Source organism: Pseudophryne corroboree, unplaced genomic scaffold (assembly GCF_028390025.1).
Source record: "Pseudophryne corroboree isolate aPseCor3 unplaced genomic scaffold, aPseCor3.hap2 scaffold_195, whole genome shotgun sequence".
NCBI classification, from domain to species: Eukaryota; Metazoa; Chordata; class Amphibia; order Anura; family Myobatrachidae; genus Pseudophryne; species Pseudophryne corroboree.
Window position 1 is genome coordinate 665,659 of NW_026968590.1, and position 13,222 is coordinate 678,880.

General features: G+C 49.8%; 21 non-coding genes and 1 pseudogene across 21 annotated transcripts; 7 read left to right on the plus strand and 15 right to left on the minus strand.

The window, feature by feature from the left end:
* Window positions 1–4: 4 nt before the first annotated feature.
* LOC135004813 (U1 spliceosomal RNA) lies at window positions 5–167 on the plus strand. The gene has a single exon (XR_010205536.1). It is a non-coding gene; the product is annotated as a U1 spliceosomal RNA (small nuclear RNA).
* Window positions 168–841: 674 nt separating this feature from the next.
* LOC135004768 (U1 spliceosomal RNA) lies at window positions 842–1,005 on the plus strand. The gene has a single exon (XR_010205495.1). It is a non-coding gene; the product is annotated as a U1 spliceosomal RNA (small nuclear RNA).
* A 152-nt stretch (window positions 1,006–1,157) lies between these two features.
* LOC135004971 (U1 spliceosomal RNA) lies at window positions 1,158–1,309 on the plus strand (annotated as a pseudogene).
* Window positions 1,310–1,994: 685 nt separating this feature from the next.
* On the plus strand, window positions 1,995–2,158 carry LOC135004677 (U1 spliceosomal RNA). Its single transcript, XR_010205406.1, has one exon. It is a non-coding gene; the product is annotated as a U1 spliceosomal RNA (small nuclear RNA).
* A 152-nt stretch (window positions 2,159–2,310) lies between these two features.
* On the plus strand, window positions 2,311–2,473 carry LOC135004831 (U1 spliceosomal RNA). Its single transcript, XR_010205554.1, has one exon. It is a non-coding gene; the product is annotated as a U1 spliceosomal RNA (small nuclear RNA).
* A 674-nt stretch (window positions 2,474–3,147) lies between these two features.
* Window positions 3,148–3,311, plus strand: LOC135004745 (U1 spliceosomal RNA). Its single transcript, XR_010205473.1, has one exon. It is a non-coding gene; the product is annotated as a U1 spliceosomal RNA (small nuclear RNA).
* A 152-nt stretch (window positions 3,312–3,463) lies between these two features.
* LOC135004860 (U1 spliceosomal RNA) lies at window positions 3,464–3,626 on the plus strand. Its single transcript, XR_010205582.1, has one exon. It is a non-coding gene; the product is annotated as a U1 spliceosomal RNA (small nuclear RNA).
* An 817-nt stretch (window positions 3,627–4,443) lies between these two features.
* On the minus strand, window positions 4,444–4,606 carry LOC135004870 (U1 spliceosomal RNA). The gene has a single exon (XR_010205588.1). It is a non-coding gene; the product is annotated as a U1 spliceosomal RNA (small nuclear RNA).
* A 152-nt stretch (window positions 4,607–4,758) lies between these two features.
* LOC135004753 (U1 spliceosomal RNA) lies at window positions 4,759–4,922 on the minus strand. Its single transcript, XR_010205481.1, has one exon. It is a non-coding gene; the product is annotated as a U1 spliceosomal RNA (small nuclear RNA).
* Window positions 4,923–5,596: 674 nt separating this feature from the next.
* Window positions 5,597–5,759, minus strand: LOC135004882 (U1 spliceosomal RNA). The gene has a single exon (XR_010205600.1). It is a non-coding gene; the product is annotated as a U1 spliceosomal RNA (small nuclear RNA).
* A 152-nt stretch (window positions 5,760–5,911) lies between these two features.
* Window positions 5,912–6,075, minus strand: LOC135004731 (U1 spliceosomal RNA). The gene has a single exon (XR_010205459.1). It is a non-coding gene; the product is annotated as a U1 spliceosomal RNA (small nuclear RNA).
* Window positions 6,076–6,749: 674 nt separating this feature from the next.
* Window positions 6,750–6,912, minus strand: LOC135004883 (U1 spliceosomal RNA). Its single transcript, XR_010205601.1, has one exon. It is a non-coding gene; the product is annotated as a U1 spliceosomal RNA (small nuclear RNA).
* A 152-nt stretch (window positions 6,913–7,064) lies between these two features.
* On the minus strand, window positions 7,065–7,228 carry LOC135004732 (U1 spliceosomal RNA). The gene has a single exon (XR_010205460.1). It is a non-coding gene; the product is annotated as a U1 spliceosomal RNA (small nuclear RNA).
* Window positions 7,229–7,902: 674 nt separating this feature from the next.
* LOC135004884 (U1 spliceosomal RNA) lies at window positions 7,903–8,065 on the minus strand. The gene has a single exon (XR_010205602.1). It is a non-coding gene; the product is annotated as a U1 spliceosomal RNA (small nuclear RNA).
* Window positions 8,066–8,217: 152 nt separating this feature from the next.
* LOC135004733 (U1 spliceosomal RNA) lies at window positions 8,218–8,381 on the minus strand. The gene has a single exon (XR_010205461.1). It is a non-coding gene; the product is annotated as a U1 spliceosomal RNA (small nuclear RNA).
* A 674-nt stretch (window positions 8,382–9,055) lies between these two features.
* Window positions 9,056–9,218, minus strand: LOC135004814 (U1 spliceosomal RNA). The gene has a single exon (XR_010205537.1). It is a non-coding gene; the product is annotated as a U1 spliceosomal RNA (small nuclear RNA).
* Window positions 9,219–9,371: 153 nt separating this feature from the next.
* Window positions 9,372–9,533, minus strand: LOC135005066 (U1 spliceosomal RNA). Its single transcript, XR_010205758.1, has one exon. It is a non-coding gene; the product is annotated as a U1 spliceosomal RNA (small nuclear RNA).
* Window positions 9,534–10,207: 674 nt separating this feature from the next.
* Window positions 10,208–10,370, minus strand: LOC135004822 (U1 spliceosomal RNA). Its single transcript, XR_010205545.1, has one exon. It is a non-coding gene; the product is annotated as a U1 spliceosomal RNA (small nuclear RNA).
* Window positions 10,371–10,522: 152 nt separating this feature from the next.
* Window positions 10,523–10,687, minus strand: LOC135004842 (U1 spliceosomal RNA). Its single transcript, XR_010205565.1, has one exon. It is a non-coding gene; the product is annotated as a U1 spliceosomal RNA (small nuclear RNA).
* A 670-nt stretch (window positions 10,688–11,357) lies between these two features.
* On the minus strand, window positions 11,358–11,520 carry LOC135004905 (U1 spliceosomal RNA). Its single transcript, XR_010205622.1, has one exon. It is a non-coding gene; the product is annotated as a U1 spliceosomal RNA (small nuclear RNA).
* A 152-nt stretch (window positions 11,521–11,672) lies between these two features.
* Window positions 11,673–11,836, minus strand: LOC135004630 (U1 spliceosomal RNA). Its single transcript, XR_010205360.1, has one exon. It is a non-coding gene; the product is annotated as a U1 spliceosomal RNA (small nuclear RNA).
* A 972-nt stretch (window positions 11,837–12,808) lies between these two features.
* Window positions 12,809–12,972, minus strand: LOC135004633 (U1 spliceosomal RNA). The gene has a single exon (XR_010205364.1). It is a non-coding gene; the product is annotated as a U1 spliceosomal RNA (small nuclear RNA).
* Window positions 12,973–13,222: the final 250 nt, after the last annotated feature.

Below are 13,222 nucleotides of genomic sequence, written 5' to 3' on the forward strand. Positions count from 1 at the left end.
ACTCCTACTTACCTGCCAGGTGAGATACTATGATCATGAAGGTGCTTCTCCCAGGGCAAGGCTCACCCATTGCACTCTGGGTGTGCTGCCCCTGCGATTTCCCCAAATGTGGGAAACTTGACTGCATAATTTGTGTTTCCCCTGGTCGGCTCTCGTATAATTCAGATCTCTTTGTCTCAGGTCTCTCTCCAGCCTAGTTTGCTGTCTGTTTCCACTTCTCTTTTCTTCAGCCGCTCCCTTCTATACCCTTGTGCACTATCCTGACTTCTCCTCCCCTCTGCTTACTTTGTGCCTTCCAATGCACAATGCGAGCTACAGGTAGTGCTGCAGGGCCCACACCCTTTTACTTGCCTTACAGAGCAGCTCTGGAGCTGTTACAGTGCCCAGCTGCTGCAAGAAATCAGCTTGAATGCTTCAGGGGCTGGGGCATAGCCAACATGAGCCCCACACCAAAGGAGGGTGGAGGTGTTTAATGCAAACTAGGGGTCAGCCAAGCGCCGCAAAAGGCCACCATGCCCTGCACGCCCCTTTTCTCTTTTCATATGCAGACGAGGGTTGAAGCCAACTTTGACCCACTGCTTGGATGACATCACCATATGCAAATCCATCTGCGGCAGGCCTTCCCCCAGGAATGCTTGCACTAGTTGTTGCATTTGGTTTGTTGTTTGGGGGTGCTTCAGTATTAGGCAGCCTTCTGCCCTCCCATGTTCATCTGAAAATATATGTTCTCCCTGCAGTTGTTGTCCCAAGATGAGAGTTCCCTTGTGCTGCCTCAGTTGAATCTCCTTTACTTGACAGAGATGTGCATGAGCAGCGGCCCTCCCCAGCCCTATTCCAAATCATACTTATTTTGCATAGGAGATACCATGGTCATGAAGATTTTTCTCCCAGGGTGAGGTTCATTCATTGCATTTTGGGTATGCTGACCCCTGTGATTTCCCCAAATGTCGGAAACTTGACTGCATTATTTGTGGTAGTGGGAGACTGTGTTTGTGCTTTCCTCTGGTCAGCTCTGGTAAAAGTCAGATTTCTTTGTCTCAGATTTTCCTTTAGCCTTGTTCTTCTTTCGAGAGTTCCCTTGTGCTGCCTCAGTTGGATCTCCTTCACTTTACAGGGGGGTACCCGAGCAGCGACCCTCCCCAGCTCTAGCCCAACTCCTACTTACCTGCCAGGTGAGATACTATGATCATGAAGGTGCTTCTCCCAGGGCAAGGCTCACCCATTGTACTCTGGGTGTGATGCTCCTGCGATTTCCCCAAATGTGGGAATCTTGACTGCATAATTTGTGTTTCCCCTGGTCGGCTCACGTATAATTCAGATCTCTTTGTCTCAGGTCTCTCTCCAGCCTAGTTTTCTGTCTGTTTCCACTTCTCTTTTCTTCAGCCGCTCCCTTCTATACCCTTGTGCACTATCCTGACTTCTCCTCCCATCTGCTTACTTTGTGCCTTCCAATGCACAATGCAAACTACAGGTAGTGCTGCAGGGCCCACACCCTTTTACTTGCCTTACAGAGCAGCTCTGGAGCTGTTACAGTGCCCAGCTGCTGCAAGAAATCAGCTTGAATGCTTCAGGGGCTGGGGCATAGCCAACATGAGCCCCACACCGAAGGAGGGTGGAGGTGTTTAATGCGAACTAGGGGTCATCCAAGCACCGCAAAAGGCCGCCATGCCCTGCACGCCCCTTTTCTCTTTTCATATGCAGATGAGGGTTGAAGCCAACTTTGACCCACTGCTTGGATGACATCACCGTATGCAAATCCATCTTCTGCAGAACTTCCCCAAGGAATGCTTGCACTAGTTGTTGCATTTGGTTTGTTGTTTGGGGGTGCTTCAGTATTAGGCAGCCTTCTGCCCTCCCATGTTCATCTGAAAATATGTGTTCTCCCTGCAGTTGTTGTCCCCAGATGAGAGTTCCCTTGTGCTGCCTCAGTTGAATCTCCTTTACTTGACAGAGATGTGCATGAGCAGCGGCCCTTCCCAGCCCTATTCCAAATCATACTTATTTTGCATAGGAGATACCATGGTCATGAAGATTGTTCTCCCAGGGTGAGGTTCATTCATTGCATTTTGGGTATGCTGACCTCTGTGATTTCCCCAAATGTGGGAAACTTGACTGCATTATTTGTGGTAGTGGGGGACTGTGTTTGTGCTTTCCTCTGGTCAGCTCTGGTAAAAGTCAGATTTCTTTGTCTTAGATTTTCCTCTAGCCTTGTTCTTCTTTCGAGAGTTCCCTTGTGCTGCCTCAGTTGGATCTCCTTCACTTTACAGGGGGGTACCCGAGCAGCGACCCTCCCCAGCTCTAGCCCAACTCCTACTTACCTGCCAGGTGAGATACTATGATCATGAAGGTGCTTCTCCCAGGGCAAGGCTCACCCATTGCACTCTGGGTGTGCTGCTCCTGCGATTTCCCCAAATGTGGGAAACTTGACTGCATAATTTGTGTTTCCCCTGGTCGGCTCTCGTATAATTCAGATCTCTTTGTCTCAGGTCTCTCTCCAGCCTAGTTTGCTGTCTGTTTCCACTTCTCTTTTCTTGAGCCGCTCCCTTCTATGCCCTTGCGCACTATCCTGACTTCTCCTCCTGTCTGCTTACTTTGTGCCTTCCAACGCACAATGCGAACTACAGGTAGTGCTGCAGGGCCCACACCCTTTTACTTGCCTTACAGAGCAGCTCTGGAGCTGTTACAGTGCCCAGCTGCTGCAAGAATTCAGCTTGAATGCTTCAGGGGCTGGGGCATAGCCAACATGAGCCCCACACCAAAGGAGGGTGGAGGTGTTTAATGCAAACTAGGGGTCAGCCAAGCGCCGCAAAAGGCCACCATGCCCTGCACGCCCCTTTTCTCTTTTCATATGCAGACGAGGGTTGAAGCCAACTTTGACCAACTGCTTGGATGACATCACCATATGCAAATCCATCTGCGGCAGGCCTTCCCCCAGGAATGCTTGCACTAGTTGTTGCATTTGGTTTGTTGTTTGGGGGTGCTTCAGTATTAGGCAGCCTTCTGCCCTCCCATGTTCATCTGAAAATATATGTTCTCCCTGCAGTTGTTGTCCCAAGATGAGAGTTCCCTTGTGCTGCCTCAGTTGAATCTCCTTTACTTGACAGAGATGTGCATGAGCAGCGGCCCTCCCCAGCCCTCTTCCAAATCATACTTATTTTGCATAGGAGATACCATGGTCATGAAGATTTTTCTCCCAGGGTGAGGTTCATTCATTGCATTTTGGGTATGCTGACCCCTGTGATTTCCCCAAATGTGGGAAACTCGACTGCATTATTTGTGGTAGTGGGAGGCTGTGTTTGTGATTTCTTCTGGTCAGCTCTAGTAAAAGTCAGATTTCTTTGTTTCAGATTTTCCTTTAGCCTTGTTCTTCTTTCGAGAGTTCCCTTGTGCTGCCTCAGTTGGATCTCCTTCACTTAACAGGGGGGTGTCCAAGCAGCGACCCTCCCTAGCTCTAGCCCAACTCCTACTTACCTGCCAGGTGAGATACTATGATCATGAAGGTGCTTCTCCCAGGGCAAGGCTCACCCATTGCACTCTGGGTGTGCTGCCCCTGCGATTTCCCTAAATGTGGGAAACTTGACTGCATAATTTGTGTTTCCCCTGGTCGGCTCTCGTATAATTCAGATCTCTTTGTCTCAGATCTCTCTCCAGCCTAGTTTGCTGTCTGTTTCCACTTCTCTTTTCTTCAGCCGCTCCCTTCTATACCCTTGTGCACTATCCTGACTTCTCCTCCCGTCTGCTTACTTTGTGCCTTCCAATGCACAATGCAAACTACAGGTAGTGCTGCAGGGCCCACACCCTTTTACTTGCCTTACAGAGCGTCTCTGGAGCTGTTACAGTGCCCAGCTGCTGCAAGAAATCTGCTTGAATGCTTCAGGGGATGGGACATGGCCAACATGAGCCCCACACCAAAGGAGGGTGGAGCAGAAGGCTGCCTAATACTGAAGCACCCCCAAACAACAAACCAAATGCAACAACTAGTGCAAGCATTCCTGGGGGAAGGCCTGCCGCAGATGGATTTGCATATGGTGATGTCATCCAAGCAGTGGGTCAAAGTTGGCTTCAACCCTCGTCTGCATATGAAAAGAGAAAAGGGGCGTGCAGGGCATGGCGGCCTTTTGCGGTGCTTGGATGACCCCTAGTTCGCATTAAACACCTCCACCCTCTTTTGGTGTGGGGCTCATGTTGGCCATGCCCCATCCCCTGAAGCATTCAAGCAGATTTCTTGCACTGTAACAGCTCCAGAGCTGCTCTGTAAGGCAAGTAAAAGGGTGTGGGCCCTGCAGCACTACCTGTAGTTTGCATTGTGCATTGGAAGGCACAAAGTAAGCAGACGGGAGGAGAAGTCAGGATAGTGCACAAGGTTATAGAAGGGAGCGGCTGAAGAAAAGAGAAGTGGAAACAGACAGCAAACTAGGCTGGAGAGAGACCTGAGACAAAGAGATCTGAATTATACGAGAGCCGACCAGGGGAAACACAAATTATGCAGTCAAGTTTCCCACATTTGGGGAAATCGCAGGGGCAGCACACCCAGAGTGCAATGGGTGAGCCTTGCCCTGGGAGAAGCATCATCATGATCATAGTATCTCACCTGGCAGGTAAGTAGGAGTTGGGCTAGAGCTGGGGAGGGTCTCTGCTCGGGCACCCCCCTGTCAAGTGAAGGAGATCCAACTGAGGAAGCACAAGGGAACTCTCAAAAGAAGAACAAGGCTAGAGGAAGATCTGAAACAAAGAAATCTGACTTTTACCAGAGCTGACCAGAGGAAAACACAAACACAGTCCCCCACTACCACAAATAAAGCAGTCGAGTTTCCCACATTTGGGGAAATCACAGGGGTCAGCATACCCAGAATGCAATGAATGAACCTCACCCTGGGAGAATAATCTTCATGACCATGGTATGTCCTATGCAAAATAAGTATGATTTGGGATAGAGCTGGGGTGGGCCGCTGCTCAGGCACATCTCTGTCAAGTTAAGGAGATTCAACTGAGGCAGCACAAGGGAACTCTCATCTGGGGACAACAACTGCAGGGAGAACACATATTTTCAGATGAACATGGGAGGGCAGAAGGCTGCCTAATACTGAAGCACCCCCAAACAACAAACCAAATGCAACAACTAGTGCAAGCATTCCTGGGGGAAGTTCTGCAGAAGACGGATTTGCATACGGTGATGTCATCCAAGCAGTGGGTCAAAGTTGGCTTCAACCCTCATCTGCATATGAAAAGAGAAAAGGGGCGTGCAGGGCATGGCGGCTTTTTGCGGTGCTTGGATGACCCCTAGTTCGCATTAAACACCTCCACCTTCCTTTGGTGTGGGGCTCATGTTGGCCATGCCCCATCCCCTGAAGCATTCAAGCTGATTTCTTGCAGCAGCTGGGCACTGTAACAGCTCCAGAGCTGCTCTGTAAGGCAAGTAAAAGGGTGTGGGCCCTGCAGCACTACCTGTAGTTTGCATTGTGCATTGGAAGGCACAAAGTAAGCAGACGGGAGGAGAAGTCAGGATAGTGCACAAGGGTATAGAAGGGAGCGGCTGAAGAAAAGAGAAGTGGAAACAGACAGCAAACTAGGCTGGAGAGAGACCTGAGACAAAGAGATCTGAATTATACGAGAGCCGACCAGGGGAAACACAAATTATGCAGTCAAGTTTCCCACATTTGGGGAAATCGCAGGAGCAGCACACCCAGAGTACAATGGGTGAGCCTTGCCCTGGGAGAAGCACCTTCATGATCATAGTATCTCACCTGGCAGGTAAGTAGGAGTTGGGCTAGAGCTGGGGAGGGTCGCTGCTCGGGTACCCCCCTGTAAAGTGAAGGAGATCCAACTGAGGCAGCACAAGGGAACTCTCGAAAGAAGAACAAGGCTAAAGGAAAATCTGAGACAAAGAAATCTGACTTTTACCAGAGCTGACCAGAGGAAAGCACAAACACAGTCTCCCACTACCACAAATAATGCAGTCAAGTTTCCCACATTTGGGGAAATCACAGGGGTCAGCATACCCAAAATGCAATGAATGAACCTCACCCTGGGAGAAAAATCTTCATGACCATGGTATCTCCTATGCAAAATAAGTATGATTTGGAATAGGGCTGGGGAGGGCCGCTGCTCATGCACATCTCTGTCAAGTAAAGGAGATTCAACTGAGGCAGCACAAGGGAACTCTCATCTTGGGACAACAACTGCAGGGAGAACACATATTTTCAGATGAACATGGGAGGGCAGAAGGCTGCCTAATACTGAAGCACCCCCAAACAACAAACCAAATGCAACAACTAGTGCAAGCATTCCTGGGGGAAGTTCTGCAGAAGACGGATTTGCATACGGTGATGTCATCCAAGCAGTGGGTCAAAGTTGGCTTCAACCCTCATCTGCATATGAAAAGAGAAAAGGGGCGTGCAGGGCATGGCGGCCTTTTGCGGTGCTTGGATGACCCCTAGTTCGCATTAAACACCTCCACCCTCCTTTGGTGTGGGGCTCATGTTGGCCATGCCCCATCCCCTGAAGCATTCAAGCTGATTTCTTGCAGCAGCTGGGCACTGTAACAGCTCCAGAGCTGCTCTGTAAGGCAAGTAAAAGGGTGTGGGCCCTGCAGCACTACCTGTAGTTTGCATTGTGCATTGGAAGGCACAAAGTAAGCAGACGGGAGGAGAAGTCAGGATAGTGCACAAGGGTATAGAAGGGAGTGGCTGAAGAAAAGAGAAGTGGAAACAGACAGCAAACTAGGCTGGAGAGAGACCTGAGACAAAGAGATCTGAATTATACGAGAGCCGACCAGGGGAAACACAAATTATGCAGTCAAGTTTCCCACATTTGGGGAAATCGCAGGAGCAGCACACCCAGAGTACAATGGGTGAGCCTTGCCCTGGGAGAAGCACCTTCATGATCATAGTATCTCACCTGGCAGGTAAGTAGGAGTTGGGCTAGAGCTGGGGAGGGTCGCTGCTCGGGTACCCCCCTGTAAAGTGAAGGAGATCCAACTGAGGCAGCACAAGGGAACTCTCGAAAGAAGAACAAGGCTAAAGGAAAATCTGAGACAAAGAAATCTGACTTTTACCAGAGCTGACCAGAGGAAAGCACAAACACAGTCTCCCACTACCACAAATAATGCAGTCAAGTTTCCCACATTTGGGGAAATCACAGGGGTCAGCATACCCAAAATGCAATGAATGAACCTCACCCTGGGAGAAAAATCTTCATGACCATGGTATCTCCTATGCAAAATAAGTATGATTTGGAATAGGGCTGGGGAGGGCCGCTGCTCATGCACATCTCTGTCAAGTAAAGGAGATTCAACTGAGGCAGCACAAGGGAACTCTCATCTTGGGACAACAACTGCAGGGAGAACACATATTTTCAGATGAACATGGGAGGGCAGAAGGCTGCCTAATACTGAAGCACCTCCAAACAACAAACCAAATGCAACAACTAGTGCAAGCATTCCTGGGGGAAGGCCTGCCGCAGATGGATTTGCATATGGTGATGTCATCCAAGCAGTGGGTCAAAGTTGGCTTCAACCCTCGTCTGCATATGAAAACAGAAAAGGGGCGTGCAGGGCATGGTGGCCTTTTGCGGCGCTTGTCTGACCCCTAGTTTGCATTAAACACCTCCACCCTCCTTCGGTGTGGGGCTCATGTTGGCTATGCCCCAGCCCCTGAAGCATTCAAGCTGATTTCTTGCAGCAGCTGGGCACTGTAACAGCTCCAGAGCTGCTCTGTAAGGCAAGTAAAAGGGTGTGGGCCCTGCAGCACTACCTGTAGTTTGCATTGTGCATTGGAAGGCACAAAGTAAGCAGACGGGAGGAGAAGTCAGGATAGTGCACAAGGGTATAGAAGGGAGCGGCTGAAGAAAAGAGAAGTGGAAACAGACAGCAAACTAGGCTGGAGAGAGACCTGAGACAAAGAGATCTGAATTATACGAGAGCCGACCAGGGGAAACACAAATTATGCAGTCAAGTTTCCCACATTTGGGGAAATCGCAGGAGCAGCACACCCAGAGTACAATGGGTGAGCCTTGCCCTGGGAGAAGCACCTTCATGATCATAGTATCTCACCTGGCAGGTAAGTAGGAGTTGGGCTAGAGCTGGGGAGGGTCGCTGCTCGGGTACCCCCCTGTAAAGTGAAGGAGATCCAACTGAGGCAGCACAAGGGAACTCTCGAAAGAAGAACAAGGCTAAAGGAAAATCTGAGACAAAGAAATCTGACTTTTACCAGAGCTGACCAGAGGAAAGCACAAACACAGTCTCCCACTACCACAAATAATGCAGTCAAGTTTCCCACATTTGGGGAAATCACAGGGGTCAGCATACCCAAAATGCAATGAATGAACCTCACCCTGGGAGAAAAATCTTCATGACCATGGTATCTCCTATGCAAAATAAGTATGATTTGGAATAGGGCTGGGGAGGGCCGCTGCTCATGCACATCTCTGTCAAGTAAAGGAGATTCAACTGAGGCAGCACAAGGGAACTCTCATCTTGGGACAACAACTGCAGGGAGAACACATATTTTCAGATGAACATGGGAGGGCAGAAGGCTGCCTAATACTGAAGCACCTCCAAACAACAAACCAAATGCAACAACTAGTGCAAGCATTCCTGGGGGAAGGCCTGCCGCAGATGGATTTGCATATGGTGATGTCATCCAAGCAGTGGGTCAAAGTTGGCTTCAACCCTCATCTGCATATGAAAAGAGAAAAGGGGCGTGCAGGGCATGGCGGCCTTTTGCGGTGCTTGGATGACCCCTAGTTCGCATTAAACACCTCCACCCTCCTTTGGTGTGGGGCTCATGTTGGCCATGCCCCATCCCCTGAAGCATTCAAGCTGATTTCTTGCAGCAGCTGGGCACTGTAACAGCTCCAGAGCTGCTCTGTAAGGCAAGTAAAAGGGTGTGGGCCCTGCAGCACTACCTGTAGTTTGCATTGTGCATTGGAAGGCACAAAGTAAGCAGACGGGAGGAGAAGTCAGGATAGTGCACAAGGGTATAGAAGGGAGCGGCTGAAGAAAAGAGAAGTGGAAACAGACAGCAAACTAGGCTGGAGAGAGACCTGAGACAAAGAGATCTGAATTATACGAGAGCCGACCAGGGGAAACACAAATTATGCAGTCAAGTTTCCCACATTTGGGGAAATCGCAGGGGCAGCACACCCAGAGTGCAATGGGTGAGCCTTGCCCTGGGAGAAGCACCTTCATGATCATAGTATCTCACCTGGCAGGTAAGTAGGAGTTGGGCTAGAGCTGGGGAAAGTCGCTGTTCGGGCACCCCCCTGTCAAGTGAAAGAGATCCAACTGAGGCAGCACAAGGGAACTCTCGAAAGAAGAACAAGGCTAGAGGAAGATCTGAGACAAAGAAATCTGACTTTTTCCAGAGCTGACCAGAGGAAAGCACAAACACTGTCCCCACTACCACAAATAATGCAGTCGAGTTTCCCACATTTGGGGAAATCACAGGGGTCAGCATACCCAAAATGCAATGAATGAACCTCACCCTGGGAGAACAATCTTCATGACCATGGTATCTCCTATGCAAAATAAGTATGATTTGGGATAGGGCTGGGGAGGGCCGCTGCTCATGCACATCTCTGTCAAGTAAAGGAGATTCAACTGAGGCAGCACAAGGAAACTCTCATCTGGGGACAACAACTGCAGGGAGAACACATATTTTCAGATGAACATGGGAGGGCAGAAGGCTGCCTAATACTGAAGCACCCCCAAACAACAAACCAAATGCAACAACTAGTACAAGCATTCCTGGGGGAAGTTCTGCAGAAGACGGAATTGCATACGGTGATGTCATCCAAGCAGTGGGCCAAAGTTGGCTGGAACCCTCATCTGCATATGAAAAGAGAAAAGGGGTATGCAGGGCATGGCGGCCTTTTGCGGCGCTTGGATGACCCTTAGTTCGCATTAAACACCTCCACCCTCCTTCGGTGTGGGGCTCATGTTGGCCATGCCCCATCCCCTGAAGCATTCAAGCTGATTTCTTGCAGCAGCTTGGCACTGTAACAGCTCCAGAGCTGTTCAGTAAGGCAAGTAAAAGGGTGTGGGCCCTGCAGCACTACCTGTAGTTTGCATTGCGCATTGGAAGGCACAAAGTAAGCAGACAGGAGGAGAAGTCAGGATAGTGCACAAGGGTATAAAAGGGAGCGGCTCAAGAAAAGAGAAGTTGAAACAGACAGCAAACTAGGCTGGAGAGAGACCTGAGACAAAGAGATCTGAATTATACGAGACCTGACCAGGGGAAACACAAATTATGCAGTCAAGTTTCCCACATTTGGGGAAATCGCAGGGGCAGCACACCCAGAGTGCAATGGGTGAGCCTTGCCCTGGGAGAAGCACCTTCATGATCATAGTATCTCACCTGGCAGGTAAGTAGGAGTTGGGCTAGAGCTGGGGAGGGTCGCTGCTCGGGCACCCCCCTGTCAAGTGAAGGAGATCCAACTGAGGCAGCACAAGGAAACTCTCGAAAGAAGAACAAGGCTAGAGGAAGATCTGAAACAAAGAAATTTGACTTTTACCAGAGCTGACCAGAGGAAAACACAAACACAGTCCCCCACTACCAACAAATAAAGCAGTCGCGTTTCCCACATTTGGGGAAATCACAGGGGTCAGCATACCCAGAATGCAATGAATGAACCTCACCCTGGGAGAGTAATCTTCATGACCATGGTATCTCCTATGCAAAATAAGTATGATTTGGGATAGGGCTGGGGAGGGCCGCTGCTCATGCACATCTCTGTCAAGTAAAGGAGATTCAACTGAGGCAGCACAAGGGAACTCTCATCTGGGGACAACAACTGCAGGGAGAACACATATTTTCAGATGAACATGGGAGGGCAGAAGGCTGCCTAATACTGAAGCACCCCCAAACAACAAACCAAATGCAACAACTAGTGCAAGCATTCCTGGGGGAAGTTCTGCAGAAGACGGATTTGCATACGGTGATGTCATCCAAGCAGTGGGTCAAAGTTGGCTTCAACCCTCATCTGCATATGAAAAGAGAAAAGGGGCGTGCAGGGCATGGCGGCCTTTTGCGGTGCTTGGATGACCCTAGTTCGCATTAAACACCCCCACCCTCCTTTGGTGTGGGGCTCATGTTGGCCATGCCCCATCCCCTGAAGCATTCAAGCTGATTTATTGCAGCAGCTGGGCACTGTAACAGCTCCAGAGCTGCTATGAACGGCAAGTAAAAGAGTGTGGGCCCTGCAGCACTACCTGTAGTTTGCATTGTGCATTGGAAGGCACAAAGTAAGCAGACGGGAGAAGTCAGGATAGTGCGCAAGGGCATAGAAGGGAGCGGCTCAAGAAAAGAGAAGTTGAAACAGACAGCAAACTAGGCTGGAGAGAGACCTGAGACAAAGAGATCTGAATTATACGAGAGCCGACCAGGGGAAACACAAATTATGCAGTCAAGTTTCCCACATTTGGGGAAATCGCAGGAGCAGCACACCCAGAGTGCAATGGGTGAGCCTTGCCCTGGGAGAAGCACCTTCCTGATTATAGTATCTCACCTGGCAGGTAAGTAGGAGTTGGGCTAGAGCTTGGGAGGGTCGCTGCTCGGGCACCCCCCTGTCAAGTGAAGGAGATCCAACTGAGGCAGCACAAGGAAACTCTCGAAAGAAGAACAAGGCTAGAGGAAGATCTGAGACAAAGAAATCTGACTTTTACCAGAGCTGACCAGAGGAAAGCACAAACACAGTCCCCCACTACCACAAATAATGCAGTCGAGTTTCCCAAATTTGGGAAAATCACAGGGGTCAGCATACCCAGAATGCAATGAATGAACCTCACCCTGGGAGAACAATCTTCATGACCATGGTATCTCCTATGCAAAATAAGTATGATTTGGGATAGGGCTGGGGAGGGCCGCTGCTCAGGCACATCTCTGTCAAGTAAAGGAGATTCAACTGAGGCAGCACAAGGGAACTCTCATCTGGGGACAACAACTGCAGGGAGAACACATATTTTCAGATGAACATGGGAGGGCAGAAGGCTGCCTAATACTGAAGCACCCCCAAACAACAAACCAAATGCAACAACTAGTGCAAGCATTCCTGGGGGAAGGCCTGCAGCAGATGGATTTGCATACGGTGATGTCATCCAAGTAGTGGGTCAAAGTTGGCTTCAACCCTCGTCTGCATATGAAAAGAGAAAAGGGGCGTGCAGGGCATGGCGGCCTTTTGCGGCGCTTGGATGACCCCTAGTTCGCATTAAACACCTCCACCCTCCTTCGGTGTGGGGCTCATGTTGGCTATGCCCCAGCCCCTGAAGCATTCAAGCTGATTTCTTGCAGCAGCTGGGCACTGTAACAGCTCCAGAGCTGCTCTGTACGGCAAGTAAAAGGGTGTGGGCCCTGCAGCACTACCTGTAGTTTGCATTGTGCATTGGAAGGCACAAAGTAAGCAGACAGGAGGAGAAGTCAGGATAGTGCACAAGGGTATAAAAGGGAGGGGCTCATGAAAAAAGAAGTGGAAACAGACAGCAAACTAGGCTGGAGAGAGACCTGAGACAAAGAGATCTGAATTATACGAGAGCCGACCAGGGGAAACACAAATTATGCAGTCAAGCTTCCCACATTTGGGGAAATCAGAGTGCAATGGGTGAGCCTTGCCCTGGGAGAAGCACCTTCATGATCATAGTATCTCACCTGGCAGGTAAGTAGGAGTTGGGCTAGAGCTGGGGAGGGTCGCTGCTCGGGCACCCCCCTGTCAAGTGAAAGAGATCCAACTGAGGCAGCACAAGGGAACTCTCGAAAGAAGAACAAGGCTAGAGGAAGATCTGAGACAAATAAATCTGACTTTTACCAGAGCTGACCAGAGGAAAGCACAAACACAGTCCCCCACTACCACAAATAATGCAGTCGAGTTTCCCACATTTGGGGAAATCACAGGGGTCAGCATACCCAGAATACAATGAATGAACCTCACCCTGGGAGAACAATCTTCATGACCATGGTATCTCCTATGCAAAATAAGTATGATTTGGGATAGGGCTGGGGAGGGCCGCTGCTCAGGCACATCTCTGTCAAGTAAAGGAGATTCAACTGAGGCAGCACAAGGGAACTCTCATCTGGGGACAACAACTGCAGGGAGAACACATATTTTCAGATGAACATGGGAGGGCAGAAGGCTGCCTAATACTGAAGCACCCCCAAACAACAAACCAAATGCAACAACTAGTGCAAGCATTCCTGGGGGAAGGCCTGCAGCAGATGGATTTGCATACGGT